Below are 9,321 nucleotides of genomic sequence, written 5' to 3' on the forward strand. Positions count from 1 at the left end.
GCCACACCTTTGCCTGTTCCCCTCCTTCACCAGGCCCCTTCCGCTCCTAAGTCCCTAGTCTTAGCACTAATAAACCCCAGGCACCCCGTGTGCTCCTCTTCCCCTCCCCTTGCTGATTGTCTCCATTTCCCCTCCCACCACCAGCTAGGCTCCCTCTGCTTTGGGGCTGGGATGGCAGCTGCTTCATCTGACAAGAGGTGCATGGACTTGCACACGTTCATTGGACTTTGGATGAGCAGACACTGCCACGTCCACATTTTGACCAGACTTTCCAGTCAAAGCTGGCACTTGCAACCCTAAACAGCACTTGGACACAGACGCCAAAAAACAGGTGCCAGGTCAAACCCTGTGCCTGGGCAGCGCGGCAGCTTGCCCTGCTGTTCTGCTCCCTTGCAGCTACAAAAGGAGTGGCGATGAGGAGGTGCACACGTGATGCAGCCCCCCCCCCCCCCCCGGTGACACGATCACAGGGGAGAGGCTTCCTGGACCAGAGGGGCCAGCCTCTAGGCATGTGCAGTGACAATGCCAGGTGAGTGTGCTGCTGGGGGGAGATGGGCCCTCCCCTGGAGCTTGCTGCTTTGGGGGAGAGGCTGGGGACTGTGGAATCCTCCTCTCTGGCCCAGCTCCAGGGCAGCCTGCTGTACCCAAACCTCCTCATCCCTCCCACCCAGAGCCTCACCCCCACCCCAATCCTCTCCCCCTAGCGAGCGTCCCCTCTTGCACCCAGACCCTCACCCTTCCTCTGCCTTACCCTCCCATGCCTCTAATCCCCAGCCTCTTCCGCATGCCCCAACCTCTGCCCTAGCTCTTCCACACCCCAAATCCTTCACCCCCACCAGAGCCTCACCCCCCACCCTAACCCTAGCCCTGAGCCCCACTGCCGAGCCCTCCACACCGCAAACCCTCAGCCCCCTCCTTCATTTTGTTATATGCACCAATTGCAGGGCGGTGGGGCGGGACTTGGACCGTTCCGACAATGACACAAACCTGCGGGCCCTGAATAAGCCCTACCCCAATCCCCCCACCCAGGGCCCGGCCCGGGCCTGGTGCGGGGACGTTACAGCGCGGACTTCCCGTTCTCAGCGGCTTGGGAAACTCCCGGCGCCCGGCCTGGTCTGGCTGCGGCGGGACTCCCGGGTCGTGCTGCGGACAAACCCGGAGATCGCGTCTGTCCCCCGCGGCGCGGTGAGTCGGGCCTGGGCAGAGCCGGGGAGGGAACCTGCCCCTGCAGCGGCTGCAGAGCGAGTGGTGCCCGCGACAAGGGGTCAGAGCCTGAGCCCCGCTGGGTTCTCCCTGCCCAGCCAGCTCCCGGGGAGTTGGGTGTGTGTCTGTGCAGCTGAGCCTTGCAGGGTCCTCCCCAGCCAGCCAGCTCCCGGGGAGCTGTGTGTGTGTCTGTGCAGCTGAGCCTTGCAGGGTCCTCCCCACCCAGCCAGTTTCTGGGGTGCAAAGAGGGGAGATCTGTGCAGCCAGAGCCCAGGCGGGGCCCCTGCAATCCAGCCAGCAACTGTCCGGAGAAACAACATCTTAAAAAAGCCTTGGTAATCCCCAAAGGCCTTGTGCGCGCACACAAGGTGTCCTGCTTTAACAATACCGGTGTATTTAAAGCATACAGTGCCCCGCCCCCCACCACTCCATGCCAGCCCTGCATGTGGATATAATTATTTTGTTACAAAGGTGCTTGTATAGGAAAGGAAATAAGCTGCACTGATATACGGCTTCTCTGGCCTGGTATCACTGTATCCCTATGCTGATGAAATACATCATTCTACTTAGCTGCTGTAACAGGGGGGCAAGTTTGTCATCTATACATAGGGGAAGGAAGAAGGGAAAAATGCAGCGTCAGCTATAGATAGTTTTAACTCAGGAAGTTCCTTAACTCAGGAAGTTCCTTCGAGAGGAAATGTAGCCAAACTGCAGGAACCCAGCTGCAGTTGAAATAAACAGATCGCCCCTCCTGGGGCTCCTTGTTTGACTAGCTGTGTCCCTCTCTCCTTATTCCTCAGCTGGAACGGACAGGAATTTCCACAGCAATGAGATCACTATATTGGTAAGAAATCGCACTCCCAACCCAAATAGTTTGACAGGTGCAATGTCTGATGTTCAGTGCAATCATTATAAATTGTAAAACCATCACAGCATGAAAAATGAAAAGCTCAGATTCAGGTCTCCTAAATCAAAGTTACGCTTTTTTAAAAAGCCCGTCTAACAATATCCAGCAATAACACGAGAAAAGGAAGGAAGACGTTGATCCATGTAGGCCATAAGGAACATTAACCTCACACTGTTAATTTTTAATTCTGCTGCTGACCAGGGAAATAGGACAACTGCCCTAATAACTGAAACACTGCGATTGTCTCCACCACAGAGCATTGGCCAGTATAGCTTTACCACCAGAGCCTGTGAGTGGAGACATTGCAGAACGAGGTTTTCTGCCAGCATGGCTGCCCCAGCTCCTCAAATGATCCTAGCCACCCCAGTGTTTCTCAGATGGGGCCACCAGGGTCTTTTCTTGAGACAACAGCCTTCTGGGCAGTGATTGGGGTGGGTGGGAGACACGACCTCAAGGCCTCCCCAGGGGTTGGACCCTGCCCCCTTCTGGAGCCAGAAATGCCAGAGGAGCAGGCAGCTGGTGTGAGTTCCCCACCTTCCTAGGGGTGGTGGGGCTCGAACTTCAACCCTGCAGTGACAAGCAGCTGGCTCCAGACATGGGGATTGGGGCTCCAGCCGTGTGGTGGCATGTTCCATCAACTGGTCATGGGCTCACTGCTCCCTTGCATTATCCCTGGCCCCACTGTCTCCTCTGGCCATGGGCTTGGGTCACATGGCAGGGGCTCCATCCCCCAGGGTCTGGCTTTGGGGCTTCAGGCTCTGGCCCCAGCCACGCAGCAGCTGGTGCCAGCCCTGAGATCACCCCCTCCCCCTGCCTGTTGCCCTTGGCCCCCCGCTGCCTCTTCCATCCCTGGGCTCTGGCTGCTTGGTAGCAGGCTCGGTTCCTGGGTGCCAATCTCAGGCTCTGGCCGCGGAGGTCTAAGATCTGGCTGGGGGGTTTTGAGCTCTGGCCCCAGGTTCACACCCACGATTCTCGCAGTGTCCTCCAGCCCTGGACTCCAGCTGTGGGGCCTTGGAATCTAGCCACAGGACTTTGGGCTCCATCCTCAGGCTCACCACCCCCTCCCCATCACCCTGTTCCCACCACCTCCTCCATCCCCAAGCTCTGGCCGCACGACAGTGGGCTCCATCCCCTGGCCTCTGGCTGTGGGACCCCAGGATCCAACCATAGGGCTTTGGGCTCTGGCCCTGTGCTCATCGCCCCTGGACCCTGCTGCATCCTCTGGCCCTGGTCCCTAGCCGCTTGGCAGCAGGCTTCGGTCCCCAGCCACAGGGCTTTTGGCATTGGGCTCAACACCCTCCGATTGATACTGGTCCCTGCTGCTTCCCCTGGTCCCTAACCCACTCCCCATCCTCCCTGGCTGACACCACCTCCCTACCCACCTCCCCATCCAGGTCTTAATTTGTCTCACAGCTTGCTGGGGCTAACTGAGTAAATCTGCCTTGAAAAGTGAAATGTTTGTTTGTTAATAGCACTTTTCACTGCCTCCCAGTTAACTAGCAAGCCTGCTTCTGTGAAAAGGGTAGAAAGTATATTAACAACCTACAATGTCATGTTAAGGAGCAGGATTACTTAACTAGCAATCTTAAAAACAAGACCATGAAAAAGCAAAGAACAACAAGACAGAGAACATGAAAAACACCTTGTTTTTGCTTGTTCTGTTTAGGGTCCAGTAAAGGTAAGGTACGGAAACTGTCAATATTTTATTATTGGTTTGCAAATTAAAAGAAACTAAATGACGTGATTTGAATGTTTATGTGCATTAAATTATTGTTTTTCCTAAAGTTATTAAGTATTTATAGGATTAAATGTCAGAGTGGCTTCGAGGATATATGTATAGAGGTTTTTCTGTGCTGATCACAGGCAGAATGATATGGGTTAGAAGGATACCATGAGAGAGATTACTTAAGAATTGTAGTTCTCCGCTGTAAATACCATTCTTCCGCACACATCAGGTAAACTTGGAATATATAGATGAATACAACATGGCTAAAATTTCTGTGTCGCAGTTAAACCACTATGAATGACATTTTCATGTTATTAATGTGGCAGCTTAAAGCAAGGAGTAGGGGTGGGGAGAAAGGTTTTCGATCTTTGCCCATCTAGACTTCAAGCAACAATGTTACAAGGCTATCTGTTCCTAAATTGAAGACCAAGACCACTCTTTTTAAGTTGGTTATAGGATGAATCCATGAGTTTAAGTTTTCTTTGTGGTTGGAAGGTTAATGTTATGAACTGAGATCTAATAATAAACTGAAAATTCCAATTTTGGATGAGGATTGAAACACTTACCATAACAAGTATTTTTCTCCCCATTACAGAAGTGGGTTGATCAGCATGCGGACAGAACTGAATTTTCTCTTTGTGTTCTTTCTTCCCTTTTTCTGCGATTGTCTCTTTGTTTCTAGACGAGATCTAACCAAGGCATCATCGCCCATTAAACTTCTTCTTTCCAAAAGAATGTAGTTACCTCAAGAACTCAAAGTGTTGTCAGGTGTCCTCCTCTTTTGATCTCTCTAAGCTAAAGAAATGGAAAACAGCTGATAGTTGAATGAGCTCTATGTTATACTTATTTCAAATTCTAGGTCCTTGAAAACGTTATTCTGGATCTGGTTACAGGTTTAACGAAAGGTTCATTGAATATAATTACTGTGATTCCTAGGAGAAATGATCCTTTGCTGATCTGAGAGACGAGATGTTGTAAAGGGAAGCTTCGGGTAGCTTCTTTTTGTTCGGTCCTCTTGCATGCCCTGTACATGGGCTTCACTGATGATTGACGTCCTGACTCTAGTTAAACCACAATAAAATAACTTATAAAAGGCATAAAGACCAACACTGCGAGGAGTGCAATATGTTGATTGATTTCCTAGGTGCTGATCAGTCTCAAATAAAGGCCATGAGGTAACATCACTGAGTTCGAATATTCATAGAAGCCACTGAAAGAAGAGGTTGTTGGGCAGGTCAGGAAGAATCAAATTGGGGATCTTTATTCCCCAGTGTGCAGACCCAATTGTTTTGACTGGAGATGATGTGAGAACCAGGGCTTTCAATGCTTGAGACCCATCATTTCATATGTTTAGTGAAAGCTGAGTTGTCATGCCTCCAGATGTACATTTACACACAGCTGCTACGATAGTTTTCAGTTACTGGTGACCGTACAAGGATTTTTAGTGTGATGGGGTCCTGTCAGTCAGGTTAGGTTCCACCACCAGGACACAACTGAGCTATGTGCTCAGAGAGAGTGCAGGTATCCCGGCTAGATAAAGTCATATGCTTAGCAGGCCCATCGGCTTTTCAATAACTCTGTTTAGTAGAGAATCTGAGAGCCACTTGTCACTGCCCCTCAGATGATACCTTTGTCCCTCACACAGCGCTAACAACATATATGTTTCCCAGGTCTCACTTTGTGTGACTGAAGAGAAGGGATTTCTGAGACGATGGAGCCCCTGTCACAGGAGGTCTCCACCACCCAGGACCACAACTGAGCTGTGACCTCAGAGAGAAGCTGCAGTATTCACGGCAACTAGGTAATAAGTTGTGTGTGTGGAGACGCATGTGATGTGATTAGGGAGCATGGATAGTAAGCAGGGAGGGGAGTCCCAAGGCAGCCTGTATGAAATCATTGGAACAGCATTTGGCTGTCTATTGGCACGTGGAGGCTGGGTGAAGGTGCAGGAGCATGTGTGTCTGTGTGGGTCCCTCTAACAGTATCTTTATCATTCTTTAGATCTTCCTGCACCTTATTTGTTTGTTGCTTATGCTAAGGAGAATGAAAGGAGACCAGGATATAGTGGCCTGCTCTGTAGGTTTGGCTTTATGGTGAGTTTGTGAAAATCTGGTGCTGGTCGGTGCTTGCTTCAGTGGCCTGCGTTGGGGCTGAGTTCTGAAGGATGGGGAGATTTGTGGGCAGGCTGAGTCTGGCATCTCTTGCTGTGTGGAGGAGGTTGGGAAAGGGGGTTCCTCCCCCCCACCCCATAATGCTGCATTTACAGTGATGGGCTTTGTCCTTTGCTGCTCAGCTTGTGTCTGAGTGGTGAGATTGTGGCCAGAGCAGGCAGGTGCTGAGTGGGGGGATCCATATCATTTCAGATGCCAGTGACGTTTGATGAGGTAGCCGTGTACTTCTCTGAAAGATGAATGGGCTCTTTTGGATGAAAAAGCAGAAGGAACTCTACAGAGATGTCATGCAGGAGAATTACGAGACTCTCCTCTCGCTGGGTGAGCAGTTGCTCTAGTCCCCACAGTGTAGACATGGCCTAAATCTCCAGACGATCTGCTTGCCAAAAGGGGATACTGAAGCCTATATGGACTGTGTCTTTCCCCTTCATTCCAAGATTTTCGTTGCTGTTCTTTGTAGTTAAAGTGATGGAGAAATACTTGACCCGTTGTGATGCATGTACCTCTTTCCCATGAGCAGGATTTCCGATCGCTAAACCAGATGTGCTGTCCCAGATGGAGCGAGGGGAAGAGCCGTGGTTCCCAGATCTCCAGCGCTCTGAGGAAAGGGAGAATGCAAGAGGCACTAGCACTGGTGAGGAATGAGGGACACCAATCAGGAAACCATCTGGGCCTGAGGGAAAAAACTGGGATATCAGCAAACCCACTAAGGGCTGCTCCTGTTCTGTCTTATCTCATCTCACTCTCCATTGTGTCCTATCCTCAGGGCAGGAGTCACTCCTGGCACCCACTTGTCCTCCCTGACCCTGAAGCCTTTTCCTCTCCCAGCCTTTTTCTTAAGTTTCAGATGGGACTTTGAGTCAGAACTGGCCCCTCCTCATTCCTCTAGGGGAGTATTAGGGAAATTTGCTTCCTGTCCATCAGGTTTTCTGATCAGAGACAAATCCCTTTGCTGCCCCCCCTGCAACCCAGCACAGGCAATGAATCACACCTGGATTCTCTCTTTCTCCCACCAGGTGCTAGGACGGTGTAGGTGAAAGGAGGGAAAAGCCCAGAAAGTATCTACAGGAGCAGAACCACAAAGGATGTTCTCAGGGAGAAGCTGTTGCCTTGAGTGGGGAGATGCCAGTGAGCATCGTAAAGGGCAGGACAGAGAGGCTCTGGGAAGACCCTCCAGGTGGAAGTAAATCCCCTCATAGCAAAAGAAGTTTAGAGAAATCCAAAGAGACCAGCACCCACCAGACAGCCTGCACGGGGCAGAGCCAAACACAAGTACTGAACCTGGGGAAGTTTCAATAAATGCTCGCTCTCGTTCAGCATTGTCAGCAAACTTGTGCAGGAAAGGGTGCCTACAAGTGTAATGAATGTGGCCAAGCTTTTCTCAACAACAGTGCTTTCAGATACATCTGACAAGTCACACAGGGGAGAGACCCTATAAATGTAATGAATGCGGGAAAAGCTTCAGACACAAGACAAGCCTCGTTCTTCATCGTTATGCAGTCCACAAGTCGGAGAGACCCCATAAGTGTCCAGTGTGCGGCCAGCAATTTCTTCGGCCTGAGAAAGAGACTTAATGAGCATCAGAGAATCCACAATGAAGGGATGCATAGAGGGGTTTAACAGTGGATTGTGAGTGAGAACAAGGATGAACATCCCCAACAGAAAAAGCCAGTGGGAGCGGAGCCTCATGACGCATCTCGGAGATGTGAACGGGCAGATGCTGGTAAGAGTCGAGGAAGGAGAGTACAGCAGCGAGCTTACCCGGCATGGAGAAAAGACTGTGAATCTGCTGTATGCGAAGGAAGTTCTAAGAAATTGAACTGCACCATCGCCTACCAGGGAACCAAGGTGGGAGCACAACTGAACACACAAAGTAAAAGTAAAAGAAGCTTTAGCAGCAGCTCAGCCCTTGACCTGCATCAGAAAAACCCACTCGGATGAGGAAAACGTTACGGCTGTGCTGAGTGTGGGAAAAGCTACCGCCAGAACTCACACCTCCGAAGGCATCAAAAAAGCCACACAGGAGAGAAACCTTATATATGTGCTGACTGTGGGAATAGCTTTGGACGGAAGTCGACACTCAGTAAACACCTACGGACCCACAAAGAGGAGAAACCCTATAGCTGCACTGACTGTGGAAAAAGCTTCAGAGAGAGCTCATACCTTGCTCTGCATAAGAGAATCACACACAGGAGAGAGACCCTATCAGTGTCCTGACTGTGGCAAAAGCTTCAGGCGGAAAGGGGACCTTTCCACTGCTTTGAGCAGGGGGTTGGACTAGATACCTCCTGAGGTCCCTTCCAACCCTGATATTCTATGATAGTGTTAAGTTATCTTGTTTTCATAGTGTGTGTTGTCCTGGTTGGGAAGGGCAGGGTTAAGAGTGAGGAGGCCACTTGTCCAGTATTAAACCGGATGGTCCTCTTTTTGAGAAGTTTGTCCTCTTTTCACTACTGGGATAAAACCAGACATGATTTTGTCTGGTATTGGATGGGGGGAACAATGTTCTGCCCCCTGTGACTCTTAAAAATGGCACCCTTCATGTACTGTGACCTTGCACATAGGTGACACCAGTGGGGACAGAGCATTCTTAAAAATAGTGTCCCCCATGCAGCGTGACTTTGCACTCACCATGAGTATGAGGTCATACCAGCAGGGGCAGGGTGGGCATGTTCTTAAAGATGATGTCCCCCATGTGGTGGGATCTCACACTCATGTTTCTGGAAGTATCAGAGTGTTTTCTGTAGGGTTGCCACCTTTCTAATTGCTGCTAACTGGACCCCTGAAGCCCTTCCCCTGCCCTGTCTCTTCCCCCTAAGCCCTGCCTCTTCCACCAGGCTCCACCTCTTCTTTCCCTCTTCACTCAGGCCCTGCTCCCTTGTCTGTCTCTTCCCCCCAAGGCCCCACCCCTGTTGCTCCTCTTCCCCTCCCCTTGCTGAATTGTCTCCATTTCCCCTCCCACCACCAGCTAGGCTCCCTCTGCTTTGGGGCTGGGATGGCAGCTGCTGCAGTCTGACAAGGAGGTGACATGGACTGGCACAGGTTCATTGGACTTTGGACTGAGCAGACACTGCCACGTCCACATTTTGACCAGACTTTCCAGTCAAAAAGCTGGCACTTGCCAACCCTAAACAGCACTTGGACACAGACGCCAAAAAACAGGTGGCCCAGGTCAAACCCTGTGCCCTGGGCAGCGGGCAGCTGCCCTGCTGTTCTGCTCCCTTGCCAGCTACAAAAGGGAGTGGCAGGATGAGGAGGTGCACACGTGATGGCAGCCCCCTCCCCCCCCCGACACACCCAAACCCACATCCCTC

General features: G+C 51.1%; 1 pseudogene; it reads left to right on the plus strand.

The window, feature by feature from the left end:
* The first annotated feature begins 509 nt into the window (after positions 1–509).
* LOC142046703 (uncharacterized) lies at positions 510–8,288 on the plus strand (annotated as a pseudogene).
* The last annotated feature ends 1,033 nt before the right edge of the window (positions 8,289–9,321 follow it).

The sequence above is a fragment of the Chelonoidis abingdonii genome, chromosome 4 (assembly GCF_003597395.2).
Source record: "Chelonoidis abingdonii isolate Lonesome George chromosome 4, CheloAbing_2.0, whole genome shotgun sequence".
In the NCBI taxonomy this organism is placed as follows: domain Eukaryota; kingdom Metazoa; phylum Chordata; order Testudines; family Testudinidae; genus Chelonoidis; species Chelonoidis abingdonii.